The following is a 21,368-nucleotide window of genomic DNA, read 5'->3' on the forward strand; positions in this document are numbered from 1 at the left end:
TTGTCCATAGGGGCTGTGTCCACTCCTCCAAAGTCCATAGGGGCTGGCTGTGTTGTGCTGTGCTGCTGTTGTCCATAGGGGCTGTGTCCACTCCTCCAAAGTCCATAGGGGCTGGCTGGACTGTGTTGTGCAGTCAGTTCTCCATAGGGGCTGTGTCCACTCCAAAGTCCTGTGCAGAGTCCCAGTCCTAAGGGGGTGCTGTATTGTTGTCCAGGGGGTGCTCTGTCCATCAGGGGTGCTCCCCCCAAGTGCAAAAAAAAAAAAATATTTTCTGTGTTTGTGAATTGTGTGCGCAGTAGCCGCACGTGCATCAACAAAGTAGTGCCAAGCGTGCGCCTGTGTCATAAGTAAAGGGCCGGCTGGCTTGACCATTAAAGGGTGCTGTAACCCCCAAAGTACACTCCAAACAAAATAAAAAAATATTTTCTGTGTTTGTGAATTGTGTGCGCAGTAGCCGCACGTGCATCAACAAAGTAGTGCCAAGCGTGCGGCTGTGTCCCATAAATAAAGGGCCGGCTGGCTTGACCGTTAAAGGGTGCTGTAACCCCCAAAGTACACTCCAAACAAAATAAAAAAATATTTTCTGTGTTTTTGAATTGTGTGCGCAGTAGCTTCATGTGCATCAACAAAGTAGTGCCAAGCGTGCGCCTGTGTCCCATAAATAAAGGGCCGGCTGGATTGACCGCTAAAGGGTGCTGTAACCCCCAAAGGGCACTGCAAACAAAATAATTTTTTTTTTCCTGTGTTTGTGAATTGTGTGCACTGTGGCTGCACGTGCATCAACAAAGGAGCAGCGCCAAGTGTGCGCCTGTGTCCCATAAGTAAAGGGCCGGCTGGCTCATTTCTTAAAGGGTGGTGTAACCCACAAAGTGCACTACTCTCCAGCAAAAATAAAAAAATATTTTCTGCGTTTGTGTGCACCTTAGCCGCACGTATATATCAATATAACATAAATGGAGGACCAAACTTTCTTCGATAAAAATAAAATAGGGAAAGATCAAGAACCACTTCCTCCTAGTGCTGTTGCTGCTGCTGTGAGTTGTTCATCATCCCAGAGAGGAAGTAGGAACACCACTACTTTTACTAAACAATTGACCCTCCAACAGTCCCTAGCGAGGAGGATGAAGTACGACAGCAGTCATCCTGAAGCAAAACGTATAACTGAGGCCTTGACTGCTATGTTGGTGTTAGACGTGCGTCCGGTATCCGCCATTAGTGCAGTGGGATTTAGACAATTGATGGAGGTAGTGTGTCCCCGGTTCCAAATCCCGTCTAGATTCCACCTGCATCCTCAAAGCAGCAGCGACAAGCGTGCGTCTGTCTGTTAAAGGGTGGTATAACCCTCAAAGTGCGCTACACAAACAATAAAAAAATTCTTCTTTTTTTTCCCTGTCTTTGTGAAATGTGTGGGCTGTAGCCGCACCTGCATCCATAAAGCAGCAGCGACAAGCATGCGTCTGTCTGTTAAAGGGTAGTGTAACCCTCAAAGTGCGCTCCACAAAAAATAAAAAATTCTTCTTTTTTTTCCTGTCTTTGTGAATTGTGTGCGCTGTAGCCGCACCTGCATCCTCAAAGCAGCAGCGACAAGCATGCATCTGTCTGTTAAAGGGTGGTGTTACCCCCAAAGTGCGCTCCAACAAAATAAAATAATCTTCTTTTTGTCTGTTTGTGTGTGAAATGTATGCGCAGTAGCCGCACCTGCATCCTCAAAGCAGCAGCGACAAGCGTGCGTCTGTCTGTTAAAGGGTGGTGTAACCCTCAAAGTGCGCTCCACAAAAAATAAAAAATTCTTCTTTTTTTTCTGTCTTTGTGAATTGTGTGGGCTGTAGCCGCACCTGCATCCTCAAAGCAGCAGTGACAAGCATGCGTCTGTCTGTTAAAGGATTACATCGGTGACAGCATCCAAGTAGGCATGTCAGACAGTCTGTACCTGTACTGGCAGAAAAAAGAAGCAATTTGGAGGTCCCTGTACAAACTGGCTCTATTTTACCTGAGTTGCCCCCTCCTCCAGTGTGTACTCCGAAAGAGTGTTTAGTGCAGCCGGGAACCTTGTCAGCGAAAGGCGTAGGAGGTTGCCTCCACAAAATGTGGAGAAGATGATGTTCATAAAATGAATTATCAACTCTTCCAGGGAGACCAGCCTCCAGAACGTACAGAGGGACCTGTGGTTGTGGATTCCAGCGGGGAAGAATTAATACTCTGTGAGGATGAGGATGTACACAACACTGAAGAGGGTGAGGAATCGGTGGATGAGGAGGATGAGGATGACATCTTGCCTCCGTAGAGCCAGTTTGTGCAGGGACAGATTAATTGCCAGCTTGTTTTGTGGGGGCCCAAACGAACCAATCATTTCAGCCACAGTCGTGTGGCAGACCCTGGCGCTGAAATATTTGGTTTGTTAAAGTGTGCATGTCCTGTTTATACAACATAAGGGTGGGTGGGAGGGCCCAAGGACAATTCCATCTTGCACCTCTTTTTTTTCTTTGAATTATCTACTGTTTGGGGCCTAGTTTTTCAAACTGCTATCCTGTCTGCCACTGCAGTATCACGCCTAGATGGACCACGTGTTTGTGCCGCCCACTCGTATCTCTTAGCATAGTCATCCAGCTACCTCGGTGCAACCTTTTGGACATAAAAACACTATTGTGAGGTGTGAGGTGTTCAGAATAGACTGGAAATGAGTGGAAATTAAGGTTATTGAAGTTAATAATAGCATAGGAGCAGAAAAACACACAAATTCTGTAATTTTACCTGTTTTTATGCTTTTTTAAAAAAAAATACAGATACAAAACCCAGAACCCAAAACACGGAAGGGTGGTTTTGGCAAAACCAATCCAGATCCAAAACACGAAGAAAGATCCAGATCCAAAACCAAAACACAAAACACGAAAAGTGGCCGGTGCACACCCCTACTGCAGACATTAGCATATTTTTGCACAGCAGCTGCATCCAAAGACGCAGCTGTTGTGCAAAAGCATCCATCTCTAAAGTGATGTCTTCTCAGTGTGCATAAGGCTCTATTTATTAACATTTAACATTATTTTTACTAAAATAAAGTGAAAAGGGGTGTTTTTATACCCTTTTCACATTATTTCAGTTTCACCTAAATTTACTAAAGGGCAATTGGAGTAGAATTCGTAAAATTCCTATTTTTAGTAAGCAGGTCGCATTTCCCATAATTGTAATGGGAAATGCGATCTGATGAGATTTACTAAAAATAAAATGTGAAAAAATACCGGGGAAAGCCCTGTGATAATAATGCCACCTGGAGATGGCGTTATCCAGGTTCTTCCCCGGTTCCCAGACTCCTGCTCTGCTCTAACAGGCAGAGCAGAGCTGGGAGTCAAGCTCCAGTGATTAGCTGTATGGTCTAAACAGAGCACAAGCTGTTCACTGCAAAAACAAAAAAAGTAAAAAAAAAAACTTACCTGAGTACAGGACCGGTGATCAGTGCTCCATTGATGGCCTCCGGGGCTCCGGTCAGCTAGTTTGCAAGCTCCTGCACTGTGAGCCTGGTCAGCTGCTGCATAGAACAGCTGACCGGTTCACAGTGCAGGAAGGGAGACCAGGAGACCGGAGCACCGGAGGGATAACATCACCGGAGAAGTGATTACTGAAGTTAAGGGAAAGTAAGGGGGGGTTGCACGGGGGGAAGGTCATGATCGTGGGGGGGGTGTAGCGGAAAAATACAGTGATAAGGCTGCAGAGGGCATATGCAAGGACAGAGCTTTATCGCAAGCTCTGTCCCTGCAAGGGGTTTTTAATAAATCCCTGTGATATTGCCTGAATTTGCAATGCGAATTCATTCGGAAATATCACACTACAATGTGCATTCTAAATGCGGATTGTAGTAAATAGAGCCCATAGAGACAAAAACATCTACAGAGGTGTAACAGCAAGATTGATGCAGGATTGCAGCACTGGTGCTGATGAACAGTGCCCAGCATTGGACCAGGAAATGCCTGTCACTGAGGAGCTCCACCCAGGACTCTTACCGGTTCATGAAAACCCTGGAACCCATTGCTAAAGGCACCTGTGAGTTACAGATATTGTTTGTCCGTGTTGAGCTTGGATCTGCAAAGATTCAAGCTAAACTAAATAAAACACTGGACTGGTGTGATAAAAATAAATTGTATTAAAATTGAGTATTTAATAAAACATACTCATGTAGGTATAGACTTAGCACATTATATGCCCTAACTTCCTATAGATTCAACCATTGAAAAGTATTTGTAGTGCAACAGCCCTCAATTGGATGCAACGTCATATAATAACAAATCAAATTCAGTAACATTGTTGTATTACACTTATATCCCAGTTTAATAACTATTCAGAAAGAAAGTCAATAATTAACAATTCAGATACAATAAAAATAATAATATAACATTTATATATACAGAGATAAAAATGCCTATTGGTTTGAGTAAGGTATTACTTTCTTTTCAGAGTCCCGTAACTGAAGAACATTGCTAGTAAAGGAGGGCAGTAAATAAATATCATCAATTGCTGTAGCAGTTTTCCAGCCCTACATTCCAGCCAGTATAAATGTTATTAGTGTAAGTAGTCCAATGTAACAGGCTGAAATACAATTTAATATGTAGTTTAAAAAGTGGTTACCTCGCTTGTAATTATCCGTGGTCCCGGACACTCCTTTGTGTTTCCTTTATAGGCTAAAGCTGGCCACACATCTAAAGATTATCTGTCCAACCAGCCAACTAGTTGATTGGATGGAATGAAAATCTGGTAAGGTATGAAATGACAATCAGCAATTTGCTCCCAAACGCCGGAAAATGGACAGAAACTGTTTGGACAAATTGTTTAGATTAAACATTTAACAAACTTGTCTGACGACCATTTTCATCTGTTTTCTGGCATTTAGGAGCAAATTGCTGATCATCATTTACCCCCGTAGGTTACCAGATTTTCATTCCAACCAATCAACTAGTTGGCTGGTTGGACAGATTATCTTTAGATGTGTGGCCAGCTTAAGTCCACAGGTCACGTCCAGGTAGAGACACTCTCTCCCTGCCCAAACACTGGCTCCATGGGAGACGTAGGACAGTTGGTCACAGGCTCCACATGCAGCGGTCGCTAATTAGGAACCCTGTGTTCCTTATGATAAGTGTTTGCCAGGTGTCGTATTAGTCAGTAGAGGCCGGTGACCACACATCTATCCCGTCTCTCCTCAGTTGGGATTGATGTATAGGGAGGGCACGTTAACTGAGGTCCCGGTCAGCCTTAGGAATTCAGTCAGCAAGTGCCCTCCAGTAATATGCTTAATTGGAGAACAGCGACTGCTGTGGCCTTTTTCAAGCTGGTTTGTTTTTCTTCTGCACCATAGAAGCCTTTTATAGCACAACATCCACAGCCTAATTCTTGAATCACAACCGAGTATATCTCTTTACACTTTATTCACTTTGCAAGTCAGGATAGCAGCTTAACTGATGTCTATGGAGCTCATTATGACCATATGTATACAACATATACCACTGTACAAATACATTTACAAAAAACATACAACTTTCAAAAATCACCTTTATTAACTTGAAAAATGTTGGTTTTAATAACTATTAAAAATGTTTTTATCATGTTATTTTATTATTTGCCTACAATTATTATAACAATAATACTAATTAAATATATATATAAAAAAAATTAGAGGAAGGAGGCAAAAATGAAGGACAGTTACAACCATGGGGTAATAAACCTATTACAATATATTGCTAATTTATTTATATAGATTTTTACCACCCCTAGATCGCTAAAAATATCCATTAATAATATTATAAATTTTACTTCAGACAGAGAAAGTGGGCATTTCAGAATCAACAATAATTTTATATATGCACACATGCTTACACATATGTGTATGTATACACACCCACAAAAACACCATAATGGTGTCATAAATATACCCATACACCCATATACACAGACATATATAAGAAAGAAAGAGAAGAGGTAGGAGCAAGAGCCAATAAGAACCATCATATTGAATATGAGACAAGAAAGTTCTATAGGTGAGCAGGGGGGGTGCAGTGTCTCCTCATTGACCGGACAGTACATATGGAGACAGAGACAGCAGACCCTGTCTGCACCAACCTAATCAGTAAATTCTAAAGTCTCATTCAGACACTCTGGTAATCTAATCTCTGTAATCTAAAAATCCATTTAGACTCAGCTCTCCATAATTTGAAAAATCTATCCCCATCCCTAGTGGTGTGTCTGATGATTTCAACACCCATCACCGTTAGTCTCTGAGGGTCACAACCATTCCTTAAAGTGCCTAGAAACACTATTTGTCTCCGGACCCTTAAGGATATTAAGTTGATGTTCCCTAATTCTTTATTTTAAACCTCTCTTTGTGTGATCTACATATATTTTATGGCAAGTACAACTCAATACATATACAACAAAACTCGATTGACAGTTAATAAACTTAATGTCAAACACATCTACCCCATTACTCGCACATACTAAGTTTGTTTTGTTTTTAATCACATGACAAACACCTAGAGTGATTACACTGGAAACGTCCTATAGGTTTATTTGGTAGCCATGTTTTGCTCTTAGTTTCATTCAGTGTTCTCTTACTATTTTCAAACACATTTGGGGCCAAAAACTTAATAAATTATGATTATTTTTAAACATTATTCGTGGGGTTTCGTAAATCACTTTTGAAAGGATCGGGTCAATCGCTAATATTTTATAATTTTTAGTTAATAATAGATCTCACACGTTTTGAGCAATTATTACATTGGGATATAAATTTCAAAGGAATTTCTCTCTTTTTTCTACCTCTCTAAGAATAAGGTCTTTAATAATATGATTTAAAATATCAAGTGTTGAGTTAGCCGAATCTATTAAGGATAGTTCTAATTTATCTTAACTATTTTTATGCACTAAGGTAGCATGTTCTTTAGCTTCATCTACCAACTTCTCAGGATAGCACCTTTCTATAAAATTTCTCAACATTTTTCGTACATGAATTACAAAATCCTCATCTTTTGTATAATTGTGTCTAATTCACCCCATGTGACTTTTGAGCATGTTGTTATGGGTGATAATGTCCACTATTAAAGTGTAGATCGGACAACAGTCTATTGGTTTAACATAAGAAGACAAGATAATTCTGTCATTTTCCACAGAGAGGGTTATATTTAAAAAATTAACCAGATCATGACTAAATTGTGGAATGAATTTTAAATTCATATCATTGTGATTTAAAACTCCATTCCGTATGTATTGATCTTCAAAGGACCCCATATAAAGATTAGCATCATTTGGGGCAAAACTATTGCCCATGGCTATCCCATACACCTGTAAAAATGGGTGGAGACAAACAGCAAATGATTATGGGTCAAAATAAATGTTATCGCATCTAATAGAAGATTTTGTTATTTCTCAGAGATCACTGCATCAAGTTTTAGTGTCTTCTTGATGGCTGAAAGACCAGCCTCATGAGGAATAAAATAAAGATTCAAGCTAAGCCAATCAGCAGGCAGCTCTTTGAATCTGGCACCACACAGAGCCAATCACAGCTCATTGTGTCATGGCTCCATCCCCGCACTCTGGCTTATTTTATCCAGCATAAGTGGAAGCAAAGTAGTTGATCAGTAGAGAAGGAGCCTGCAAGAGCTCATGAATAAAAGGAGAAGCATCAGACAGAGGCACTATCACTGGAAAAAGACTAAAAGATATGTGGTAACTGGAGAAGCCAGAAGTCCTGGTGTAGTTAGAGGACTTTGCATAAAAGAGGATACCTTTGCACCTTTGCTCATCATATGGAGATGCCAGGAGTGAAGACAGGAATGAAGCAATTGGATGAAGGCCCGACGAGAGTCAAGTTGATGATTCAGGCTGTACGATGCTGAATCCTGTGAGCAAGGACCAGCATAAGGGCACCCAAAACAACATAGCTCCCTCTCGGTTCTCCTCTATGCCCACCAAGATTCAACAGAAAAGCAAAGCATCAGTGAGGTACCGTGTAAGTAGCCACTAGGCCACCAGGAGATTTGTCATTGGTCACTAGGCACTAGGCTGCAGTTAGTTTTTGAGATTAGGCCTATGTTATTGATTGATTTTGGGCACAAAGCCATTAGGGTTGGTTGATTTTGTCCACTAGACTTGTGTCACATTATAATATTTGGCACTAGGCCCATGACCACTGGTAACTTGAGCACTAGGCCTGTTACCACTGCACAGTCTAAACAGACATTAGCAGAGCTGGATTAAGGGGAAAGACACTATGGGCAAATACACATGGGATCCCCTCTCTGAGAAGGCCCCCTACCCATACCCAGGTTATCAAAAAGCCGCTGGTCCTAGGTTGCTCTGTGCCTGCCTGCAGCTGGTGGAAGTTCCTGCTGGGATGGCTCAGAGATGCCCCAGATGCATTTGAATACACCACAACCCAGCCTTGGACCCGTTTTCACTCACCTGAAGCTCTGTCACTGCAGCGCTGCCTATCAGCGAGTGGCCAATCAGAGATCTCAGCAGCAGGTATGAGATGAGGGTGAGATGTCAGGTGAAATAGCTAGAACTTTGCTTTTTGTTAAGCAATGTTAACTAGACTCTGTGGATGCTGAGGTAAATTGTCCACCAGGGTGACTGTGGTGGCATCACCTGACCTTCTCATGAGCTGACAATTGGAAGATAGGCAGATGGCGAAGTTGCAGTGGGTGTCAGTGTGGTGGTGTCCATTGTGCAGGTCCCAAACCCAGAGAAGCAGAGAATGAGGGACTCAGCTTCAACCTGTACTTCACCATTGCCCTGCAGCCAGAGGTGACCCAGCAAGCAAGGTGAGTGAAGCTGCAGTCATCTATTATAGTGTTATACAGCTATTTAGCTAATTGGTGCAAGCTAAACTTGTGGAAAATGTATCAACCTCATGCTTCTTTATAGTAGAGCATGCTAGATGAATTTGGTACTTATGCTGCAAGTCCCAGCATTTCCTAACAGCCAAATACCAAAGGTAGGTGTCTTTATCTGCTGGACTTTAAGTCTCAGCATGTTCTACCAGTCAAAGGCACAATGTAGGAAGTGCTTACAACTTTTAGCTGGGGGGTGGGACAAATGCAAGCAACTCTAGTAGTTAATGGTAGTTGCAAAAATGCAATCTATTGTATGGCAGTCACAAGAATGGTCTCTGCAGTGTATGGTGGTCACAAAAATGGTCTCTGCAGTCAATGGTGGTAAAAATAAGGCTCTCAGCGTTGTATGGCAGTCACAAAAAATACTCTCAGTATTATATGGCAGTCACAAAAATGCTCTCAGTATTGTATGGTGGTCACAAAAATGCTTTCACTATTGTATGGCATTAAAAAAATGCTCTCTATATTGTATAGTGGTCACAAAAATCCTCTTTGCAGTGTATGTCAGTCACAAAACTACCCTCTGTAGTGTATGGCGGTCACAAAAATGCCCTCTGTAGTGAACGCTGCTCACAAAAATGCTCTCTGCAGTGTGTGGTGGTCATGAAAATGCTCTCAAGATTGTATGGTAGTCACAAAAAATGCTTTTAATATTGTATTGTGATCACAAAAATAGACAGGAGGTGGTGTGTATCCTATCAGAGTCTTATATGTCTCAGTTTTATCTCCACTTGTGACTGGCTGAGTGTAATTGGGTGCAACAGGGCGCTTTCACATAGGATAGGTTTGCCATGATGTGCTGACGGAATTGCAGGCACTGCTGACTGAAAATTTTACCTATCACCGCTTATCATTAAATAGAACCCTATATGTTTATTACTTTATGGATTACTTTGCTTTGTAATTTGTTTCTGTAGTGAGAGGGGGATTATTTTTAAGATTTTCATTCAGCTGCAGTTTGTCTAGAAAGGGAATTCATTGTATGAATGGCTCAGGGTGGGTGCCCCAAACCAGTATCTTACTTAGGGTCCCATGAGGTCTTTTCTCAAGCCAAGAGTCTGAAACATTGATAGTATTGCTAATGAATTATTGTGTTTATACAAATAATATGTTTGAAGTGCCGACCTCTTCTTCTGAATTAACTATTAATATTTGACTCACCCAACTTTGGTATCCAACTTGAAATTGAATTACTTTTACTTTGGATGCCTATTCCAGTATCCATCCAACACCACCTCATCCTCTGTCCCACCTCCATTCTCTGTCCTGCCCCTATCCCCACTCCACCCTCTCTCCCTCCTCAGTATCTAACAGATAGAGCCAGCTAAAAAAAATATTTATGTAAAATGTAAAATAATAAATATTCCTTTTAATATAGTATTGGTCTGAAAAAATCTTCAATATTTACCACCTAATTGTAACTCTCTAGTGGTTGATTTTTGTGAAAACCGAACACACCCAAACGTAGGGGTTATGAGTGTATCTGAATCCTGGCTTGGGTCTTCCCCCCCCAAGTTTAGGTCCTAAAATGAGGCAAAATGCCATCTACCCAGAATTGGATCTTGCATGTTTTGGATCGCATATAAAAGTCCCTTCCTTGTGATCAGGCACCATTTCACACAGTAGAGTGGAGGGAGAGTGTGTGGGACTATGGACTGTGTAACTAAAAAACCTTAATAAATACCATAAAGAGTCCTTTAGGATGCCATCAAGATGCTAGAAACAAGGGCAGAAAGAGTTGTAGTAGGTAGATGCAGTGGTTGTGGGAAAGATGACTACAGGCATCAATGTGTGTATGTTTCTTTGTCGCACAAGCTGCTGCAAACAAAATTGCTACTTTGTGTGGTCCCAAGAAAAAAAAATAGGCTCTTGATTGTTTTTTAATGTGAATCTGCACTTTTTATTAAAAAAATTTGTAAAAAGTTTTTTTTAACAGTAGAAAAAATGTAAACTTTAATTATTTTGGGGTGCAAACACACAATTTACCTTGACATATTTAAACTAAACTATAAAAGACAAGAATTTTTTAAAACAGAAAATATATATATTTTTTCAACTTTTATTGGGGACACAACACCCAGTAAGTACAGTAATATACACTGCCTCTCAAAAAACATGCAATCTACCCTTTTGAATTGGAAAAGACTTGAGATTTTTTTTAAACCAGAAAAATATGTCTTTTTTGGGCTACAGCTCACTCATACACAGCACAGTATTTTTTGGTCAGCTAATCTTGTCATCACAGTACTGTCACTGCCCTCATACATAATATATACTGCAGTAGTGTGTATGTAACCCTGGTTAAGGGTTAAAATAAGTACTGTACTCATAAATGATTGTAATATTTATAAATGTACAATTTGTGAGGTAAAGTATAAGTATATAGATGTATTTATTGTATTCATGTACATGGCCCTTCTATAATTTATGTATACAGGTACAGTATATCTAATTCATGTAGTTACATGTAAATTTATATGGTACTTCTTTCTTTGGTGGGGATGTGTCTCATTGTATGGGATACACACACACTAGAAAAAGGGCGGAGTGATTTAGATGGGTGTGGTTTGGTTCCTGTCAGAAAAAGAAGGGCAGTGACAGAGACAGAGAGGAGGAGCTGCTAGCAGACTGAGAGGGCTGGAGTTCTCACCCCCCTGTGTCCCAGGTGGCAGCTGAGTGGTAGATAGGCTCCTGGGCACAGGGGGGTGGATTTGGAGAGTGAGCCCAGCTGGAACTGGGGAAGCAGGTTGACAGCGGCATCCCAGTAAGCAGCTCACCGTGCGGCACTTTAGTGGAGTGACCGGTAGTGTTGGTCCCAGGAGCCGGGTCAGAGGCAGAGGTCATGGGGATGGAGCAGCAGCAGTGGTCCCAATAGGGGAGCTGCACGGTGGGATCGGCGGTGAGCAGAGGCTGTGAGGGGCCGGAGACATGGCCCATTACTGCAGCTGAGTGGCTGCATTCCAGAAGGTCGGCACGTATGGTCATAAAATTGAGGCAGAGGCAGAATAGCAGCAGTAGCGGCCAGCGGAGGTGTGGAACCAGACATGAGAGGTGGCAGCTATAGGAAGGAGGCAGGCTACTGTCGGACAAGGCTGGGGTTACGCTGTTAGTGTATTGAAGCCTCACCATATGCTCTTTAATCGGCAGCTGGGATAGTGATGGCAGCAGAGCCCCGGTAGAGAAATCAGTTCCATAAAGGTGGTGGTATGAATACTAATGCTGATCAGAGAGTAGACTCCAGGCTCTGCACATACATAGCTACTGTACATTAGTAGCACAGGAGTGCAGGTGTGAGAAATAACACTAGTAATGACAGTGCCAGATTAAGGTCTGCATGGGCCTGGAGCTGAACTTCATGAAGGGCCTATTGTGTGCCGCTGCAGGTATGACCAGCATTGGCAACTGTCTTGAACCACTTTATAGTGGAGCTCCTAAATAAATTGATGGAGGTTTTTTTGTAAAATGGTGAAAACTGTATGGTATGCTTTTTCTTAACCCCCTAGAATAGTTTAGATCAGGGCTCGACAAATCCCGGGGGCCATGTCGCCATGGCTACCAGATTTTGCTGCCTGGCTACTAGATTTTGCAGTGAGGGAGAAAGCAGATCCTCATCAACTCTGGCGGAGATTCGTGCCTATAGTATTGCGGTGTTCATATCATGCACAGGAGTGCATGTGCTGAGTGTCGCCTGCGGTGACTGCTGTGCCTCTGTCCGTCCCGGCCTGCGCTGATGACTCCTCTCCATCTTGGCCTGCTCTGATCCCTGCGGTCTGTCCCAGTCTATGCTGATCTTCCTGTACGTCCCGGCTGTCTACTGTCTCCTATCTCCGGCTGCATAGAGCTCTCCGGTAGTAGGGTCTACGGTGTGACCACGATGGGAAGGGGGTTTTGTTGTACTTTCTGGCACCATTATTTTATGTGAAATGTGGTGTGTTATTACTGGAGGGTGGGGGGGGGGTGGAGCAGGGGAGCTGTGCAGAGCAATGAGGGGGCCTCCATTTTACTGCATCCATTCAACTGTGACCATTTTGTGGACTAGTATAGTGTGTATAACAATTGCATAGCACACAGAGCTGTGCTCCTCACTCCTGTAATTTTTTTTGAGGGGACTGTGGTCTGGCTCCTACACTTTCATCCTGGCTCCTAGATTTTAGAAAAATTTGTCAAGCCCTGATTTAGATTAATAAGAAAAGAACAAAAAATTCTTAAAATTGTTCACTGCAAATTACCATATTTATGTACGTTTTCATCCCACATTCGTAACCACTGTAGTAAAATAATTAGTGAACTGCCTTCTTAGGTGTTGCCTTTTAATAAAAAAAAAACAATGGCAATACTGGACCAGGACAGTAAGGGTTAACTTTCACAGAGGACGATTTGGTGCATCCCCACTCTGGCAAGAAACTTAAATCAATTACATCCTTATCTGCAGTAGTAGTTACATGATCTATTTTATTAGCTATCCAAAAGGATTCCTCTACATCGGTGTGTGTAAATATACAGAGAATATATATATATATATATATATATATATATATATATATATATAGTTAGATAGATAATGCAAATAACAGTGCAGTGACTGCCATATAATATAGAGAGCATCGCAGTGGTCACAGATAATACTGAGAACATCTCAGTTACTGACATATAATACAGAGAACATTGCAGAGACTGCCATATAGTACAGAGGACATCACATTGACCTCCATATAATGCAGAGGACACGACAGTGACTCTCATAGAGTACAGAGAACATCACAGTGACCTCCATATAATGCAGAGAACATCACAGTGACTGCCATATAATATAGAAAGCATTGCAGTGACCAACATAATATGTAGAAAACATTGTCGTGACTGCCATATAATACATAGAGCATTGCAGTGACTGACATATAAGATCGTGACTGCCATACAATACAGAGCATCGGTGCCTGCCATAATACACCAAGCATTCAAGTGACCACTACAAAGAACATAGCAGTGACCACAATATAACATAAAGAGCATTGCAGTGAGTGCCATATAATACAGTGAACATTGCAGTGAGTGCCATATAATACAGAGAACATTGCAGTGAGTGCCATATAATACAGAGAACATTGCAGTGAGTGCCATATAATACAGAGAACATTGCAGTGAGTTCCATATAATACAGAGAACATTGCAGTGAGTGCCATATAATACAGAGAACATTGCAATGAGTGCCATATGAAACAGAGAGCGTCTCAGTGACCAACAGATAATACAGAGATCATTACAGTGACGTCATATTATACAGAGAGCACCGCAGTAAGTGCCATATAATACAGGGGGATGTCTCAACCCTAACACTGTAATCCCGGTAAGGGATTTAACATAGGGCATCAAATTACCAACGCCTATGTTAGTCCCAATGCCGGAACGCCGAGAGGACGCTGGACCGATCGTTCTCTGCCGGGGGTAAGTATACACGTAGCCGGGGATGGGGGGGTTAGGTTTAGGGACTCCCGGGGGAACTTAGGGCTAGGCACCCCCCCCCGGGGAAGGCTAGGGGCCAGGGGAAGGGAGGGTCAGGTTTAGGCACTGGGGGAAGGTTAGGGTTAGACACCCCCAAGTGAGGGTTAGGGTGCAGGGAGGGGGGCTAGGTTTAGGCACTGGGAGGGAGGTTAGGGTTAGGCACCCCTAAGGGAGGGTTAGGGGAGGGAGAGGGGTAGAGATAGTATACTTACCTGCACTGTTGGGATCTTCACCCATCGGGCTGCCGGTGTCGGGATTTGAACCGCCGGGCTCACGTCCGGCGGTCATACATACTTGTTCCAATACAGGGCATCATGATAGATATACTACACTAAGCATAAGTGACCACCATACACTTTACAAAAAAAACCATTGCAGTGAGTGCCATATAATACAGAGAACTCCAAAGGCCACCACAAAATACAGAGGACACCACAGCCACAGACTATGGCCCCTGAAATATGGGATAAACCAGATAACAAGTTTTTGGCAGATAGAGGTCTATAATACAGCACAGCCCCACAGCTGCCTAACGCCTCCATCCGTCACTACTGCCGCCCTTTATACTGTGTGCACCGCAGCTAGTGTGTCAACACAGACACACTGAGCCTGCGGCTGTGCTGTAGTAAAGCAGAGCCAAGGCAGGAGGCCGACATAGATACACATACAAACACACATATATATATTATATATATATATATATATATATATATCAGAGCCGTAACTAGACATTTTGGAGCCCTGTGCCAAAAGGAGCAGTGCCGCCCACACCCCCTAATTTTTCAAATAGGGACGTAAGATAATGCCCCTGAAAAAGGGCCATGGCCTCATGGGGAAAGGCCAGGGAAGAGATAGGGGAGGCCAGCAGATGCTGGGGGTAAAAGAAGAGGAGGCTAAAAGTAAGAATTATAATAAACAGGAAAATTGACAGGCCCAAACAGCGCCCCCTGCCCTGCAGTGCCCTGTACCCTGTGTTGTACTACCCTAGTTACGGCCCCGAGAGAATATATATATAAATATATGTATCTATATAAACACACACACAAACCACTCGGACCAGCACTCAATACTTCTCAATTGTGACAATGACATGGGTGCTCACACTTTTGTTATCCTGACGAAGGGGCCGCAGGGGCCTTGAAACATTGAAACAGAAATATTACTTTGTACCAAATCCTGGAGTGACGCACTGTGTTCTGCCACATACCGTGGCTCTGCATACTAACCGAATATATAATATATATATATATATATATATATATATACAGAGAGAGAGAGAGAGAGGCATATAATTACTCTATATATACACATTATCTCTCTTTCTCTCTCTATACAGAGCAGAGGTGTGGCACTCTTAAGGTGCCCATACACGGTGCGATATAGCAGCCGACCCGAATGATTGGTTTGATATCGCTGCTATATCGTACCATGTGTGGGTATGATATCGGCCAGAGCGCGCTCTCGTGGGGTCGTACATCGCACCCCCAGATCTTACTGCAAGTTCAATTGATCTGGAGATGCGATGTACGATCCCACACAGCGCTATGCAGGTGGGGGAGGGGGGTGCCGGCATATGGGGCGGTCAGCAACCCGATCACAGCGTGTGTGGGGACCATCCAATATGTCGGACGTCGGATCCCCCATCGCATCGCAAGGTGCATATTGCACCGTTTATGGGGGCCTTTAGCTTAAACATTTTCTGAGACTGGATGCAGTATCAGTGTGACTCAATGACTGAAATGTTGATAATGCATTCAGTCTCAGAAAATGTTTATTTAACCTAAAGGCTGGTACATACTAGACGATGCCAGGAGCATTCGACAGCATGGGCCCCGCTAACAATATAGCCTGTCGGACCTGCATGCAGTTCCGACAAGCAATGTCGCTGACAACGCACGGGAGCGCACGTCATCAACGACATAGCTGGTACACGCTGGTTGATGCGGACGATATGTTGGCCCGATCCGCCGGATCGGGCAAAATATCGTCTAGTGTGCACCCGGCATTAGAGTGCCCCAACTCTGCTATGTAGATTTTTCTGACTGTGAGGACTAGGGGGGTCATTCAGACCCACTCGCAAGCGTCAGTACGCTCGCAAGTGGGTCGATGTTCCCCACTGCGCATGCGCATGACGGAGGGAGCTCCGTCGTGCGCATGCGCAAGACCCGGACTGCGACAGCCAAGCTGTCGCTCCGGGTCTCGCACCAAAGGGGGCGTGCTGTCGATGGTGACTGACAGCACGCCCCCTTTGGTGGGCATGCCTGCCAGACAGAGGCGTTCCCATGGGAACGCCTACAGTCTGAAGCCGGCCCCACTGACATCACTAGTGATGTCAGTGGGAGTGATTTTGGCTCTGATAGAGCCAAAATCACTCCAGGGCTTGTGGCTGGGAAACCCTACAGCAGGGTTTCCGTCGCAAGTCCGATGGTCGCGATGGTCAAGACCATCGCGACCATCTTTTTGAACACTCGTATATGCTGTGGGCGGTGACCCACAGCTATACGAGCGTCCAGGAGGACGCTCCATTTTAATGGAGGAGGGCCTTGATTCAGAGCGAGCGCTCTGGTCAGAGCGTCCGGCTCTGAATCAGGGCCTAGGTTCTTTATTGTTGGTAGTGCCAGACAATGGGAAAAAAAAAATAATTATATATATATATATATATATATATAATTATATATACACATAATTATATATACACACATACATAGGTGCCAGCCAGTATACCTACCTGTGGGTTGCTTGCTCCTAATGGCTGGTGACAGCTCCCTCCCTCCTGTGCAGGGCTGACATCTCATAATTTCTATGCCAGCAGTCAGCTCAATCAATGGAGGTGGGTGGGGATGAATGGACCGTGCTTCAGATGAAAGGGGACATAACTGCAGATGCAGATGGGACCCCTAGCACGAATTGGGGGCGGAGCTTCGGCCGGTATGGGGGCGGAGCTTCGGCCGGTATGGGGGCGGAGCTTAACACTGCAAGGAGACCCTGTAAGGAGAGGATACTCGGATAACACAGGGGCGGGGCTTCAGACAGTCTGGGGGTGGAGCCTCGAATGACGGAGCTTCGGATTGCCGATGTGAGGTGGGTAGAGAGGGGGTGACTGGCCGGGGGTAGAGAGGGGGTGACTGGCCGGGGCCTGGGGCTTCCCTCCACTGCAGTGCAGACAGCGGTGACAGGGATTTTTTTTTTTAAATTCCCTTTCAAAACTGCCTGCACTGCAATGGATCCTGTGGGCCTATTTTCAAGGTGGGCCTGGAGCTGTAGCTCCACCCGCCCCATTAGTAATCCGGCCCTGAGTAATGATGGCTGACATTTGTACTACCAGCCATTGAGCTGGATAGACTTCCCTAAAATACTAGCCTTAACAAATAGCTGGGGAGGGAGAAATGCATATACTGTATATATATATGGATAATAATACATTTGAAGGTATAAGGCAAACTACCAACTCAGGAAATATTTCAAAACTCAGGAGGTGGATTATAACTAAATGCTATTCTCTTAGAAACATTTGCAACAGAGGTATCAACTTTATTTATCCTTCAGTGGATATAGACAGCAGCATACAGGAAAAGTTACCGTCAAAGGATATTCTGACAACAGAACTTTTATAAACTAAAAGTTAGGAACGGCATATTATCGACAAGTGTCAAAGGGACTACAAACTTACAGTGGTGTAAAGTACTTACCCCGTATTAAACAAGTTAAGGACTTGCAATGTATCAACTACTTTATGACCACAGGTGTTACAGTAAAATATGACTTGTATTACCACTATATACATCTAAGTTATTCATTTATATACAAGGATTGAGTGTTACTCTGTCCAGTTAAATTTTACTACTCATATTGTAATTCGATTATGTGATTGCATAATGTCTATACAAGATGTTATTATTTGCGAGCGTCAGTTGTGAGCTTAAGTAAAATTATAAACATGCAGTGATATAGTTTAAGTGTGAGTTTATCCTCATATGGGTTTTCCCAAGTAGGCCCAGTCTACTACCAATACTTGGGTGGAGGCACTGATTTAATAGTAATAGGAGGTACACCACTTAACAATGAGTTTAAGGGTGGGAAAAAGAGATTACATAGGAGTTAGTAACCTGGTGTCCCTTTAGAGGGTAAAGGGGGGTTACATGTAGATAGATACCCTTGTGAAAAAGTAATTTAACTACAAGGAAAAAAAAAGAAAAAAGTTTCCCAGCAGCTCACTGCAAAAAACCAGCAGAAAAACTTGGATACTACATGATAATAGAAATTCAGAGGTATTTTTTGCAAACATATGGTTAAGCACCTGGCCAGCATCAAGGCTCCTCTATACCGGCGTCCCTAACGCTACATGATAATAGCACCCACTCTTGGTCATATAATTGCATACTGCTGTGCTATGGTACAACCATATATTTCCAAATGTATGCAACACATACCTCTGAATTAATTTTATCATGTAGTATTCAAGTTTTTTTGCAGTTTTTTTGCAGTGAGCTGCAGGGAAACTTTTTTCTTTTATTCCCTTGTAGTTCACAGTAAATCCCTGCCCTTACAAGCACCTGTAAAATATCATTAAGTGGATATGAGCAGCCACTGTTTTGTATTGCTGTTCTGAGAGGCATGGGTGAGACCAGCATTGGAAGGGTATGCAGGTTCCTGTAGTGCTGTTTGGAGGTTTCTGGGGTACCTCCTAGGTGAGTTGACTCTTATATATATATATTTATGTATATGCTGTTATCATGTAGCACAACAGTATGCAATTATATGACCCAGAGTGGGTGCTATTATCATGTAGCATTAGGGTCACCGTTATAGAGGAGCCTTGACGCTGGCCCAGCGCTTTACCATATATTTGCAAATGTTTGCAACAAATACCTCTGAATTTCTATTATCATGTAGTATTCAAGTTTTTCTGCTGTTTTTTTCTGCAGTGAGCTGGTGGGAAATATTTTTTTTCCTTTTTTTCCAGAGTAAACCCCTCTCCTTACAAGCACCTGTGAAATACCATTAAGTTGATATGAGCAACCACTATTTTCTATTAATTGAAGTCAGTGCCACTCACTTCAAGTTAAAAAAACATACAGTAGGAGACTATTTTGCAAATTGCAGTTGCTAGTGTTTGATAAACATAACATACACAGCAATCTGTATTGCAGATTGGTTTCTAGTGTCTGAGACACACAGATTAAAGATGCTAGCTTTTTTTTCCATCATTTCCACCCACTCCAACCACCACCTACAACTCTAATAGTGACTATTGCAGCTCAGCTACAGCTCATAACCCTCTCCATATACTCTCTTTTGAGTAATGGCACCTGAAATTATGATGGAGGACCTATATGCAATGCAAAACATGCGAGATCCAAAATTTCCAGGAAAATGAAATTTATCTCATTTTCAGAACCGATTTGGAATCGGATCTACTCAGAAACCCCAAATTTGTCTCTGTCAGGTTTCTCTGAATTCTAACTGCTCATCTCTAGTGCAAACAGAACTCCAATTTCTATTGTGTATCTACAGTCCACACTATTTCTATATAGAAGTGTACAGCAAGGCAGGGAATATTATGAATTTAGTCGTCTATATGGAAGAGTGGTTCTTGGGTGGGTAGATCCTTGGGAGGCCTAAATAATTGTCCTATTTACACTGTTAAAGGAACAGAAGTGTCTCCATGTTTCAAACTCCTCAAACTCCAGAATATGTGATTATAGGTAAATGTGGGGCTGTAGTGAGGGGTTTGCAATCAGTGCCACCAGCCAGGGATCAAGGTCAAGGGGGCGGCATGGCTGTTGCACCCTGGAGAGGCAACCAACCTAACTTTTCCACTTCACGGCTGCCTGAAAAGGATGTGCCCTGTACCCATCTTACAGTACCTAGTGCTTCCATGATGATTTTTGTGTGACATCCTGACATCATGAAGAAGACTGCAGATCACTGTAGATGATAGTGTCATGTGGAGCATATGCCCTGTGTACTCAAACTGCATATAGACATCCATGAGCTGGGGATATGTATTGTTAGGAAACCAGATATAAATGTCTGAGAATGGTTGTTTAGCAGCTGATAGTGCTTTAATGCAGGTAAGCAGCTGTGAAGTACAATGTTTTAGCTGGAACATAAGTTTGAATAAGGAATAAGTTTGAAAACCATATCTAAAGTTGCTTTATTAAAGCACTATTAGTATATTGTGTTGAATTGCTACAAATCACCTCAGATTGTATATTGCACATTGTAGTGTTTTTGATTTAGTTCTACACTTGGTTTAGTCTCAATAGTTGATTTGATCTTTGTGTTTTAAATTAAAATCTTAATCTCCAGGGCATACATAAGTAGTGTTGTAAATTAAATATATAGAAATTGTAAATATATTTTTTTCATTGGTTATGTTTGTAGATTTCCCTAGCCATCAGTAAATTCTAGCATTCCTTCCTTTACACATTTCTCTATAGAGTAACGACTGTGTTGCAAATGTAACCCAACACCACAGCTGTTCTACTGCTTATGTGACATTTAGAATTACATCTGCAAACATCTGCAAACAGCTGGCTCGTTGGTCTAGGGGTATGATTCTCGCTTAGGGTGCGAGAGGTCCCGGGTTCAAATCCCGGACGAGCCCTAAATTATTTTTACCTTCAGTTGAAATAGTTTCTGAAGGGCATCTGTGCTTATTTCAACTAAAGACTTTTAAGATTTGTATTTACTAGTCCCTGCAGTACTTGTAGTTCTTCAAGTGCTAGTATATTATGACAGCCATAGTTAGGTAGCAGCATATTCATACCCATATTATATCGTCTAGGATTGCTGGGACCATTTATATGATAATTTTTATTTGCATTTCACTATAGGTACCTCAACACCCACTGCTCAGGGTGGTTTTGATGAAACTGACGGCATGTAAATGGTGGGATTTATGCTTTCAATTAAACAAACTTCTGAATATTTTTCATAAAATACTTACTTTAGCCTTTGTTTGGTTTAAAAAAGATATCAGAGCGAGAG

At 42.6% G+C, this 21,368-nt stretch overlaps 1 non-coding gene across 1 annotated transcript; it reads left to right on the forward strand.

Annotated features, from left to right (window-relative positions):
• The first annotated feature begins 20,913 nt into the window (after positions 1-20,913).
• TRNAP-AGG (transfer RNA proline (anticodon AGG)) lies at positions 20,914-20,985 on the forward strand. The gene has a single exon. It is a non-coding gene; the product is annotated as a tRNA-Pro (tRNA).
• Positions 20,986-21,368: the final 383 nt, after the last annotated feature.

Source organism: Taudactylus pleione, unplaced genomic scaffold (assembly GCF_031769625.1).
Source record: "Taudactylus pleione unplaced genomic scaffold, aTauple2 ptg000172l, whole genome shotgun sequence".
NCBI classification, from domain to species: Eukaryota; Metazoa; Chordata; class Amphibia; order Anura; family Myobatrachidae; genus Taudactylus; species Taudactylus pleione.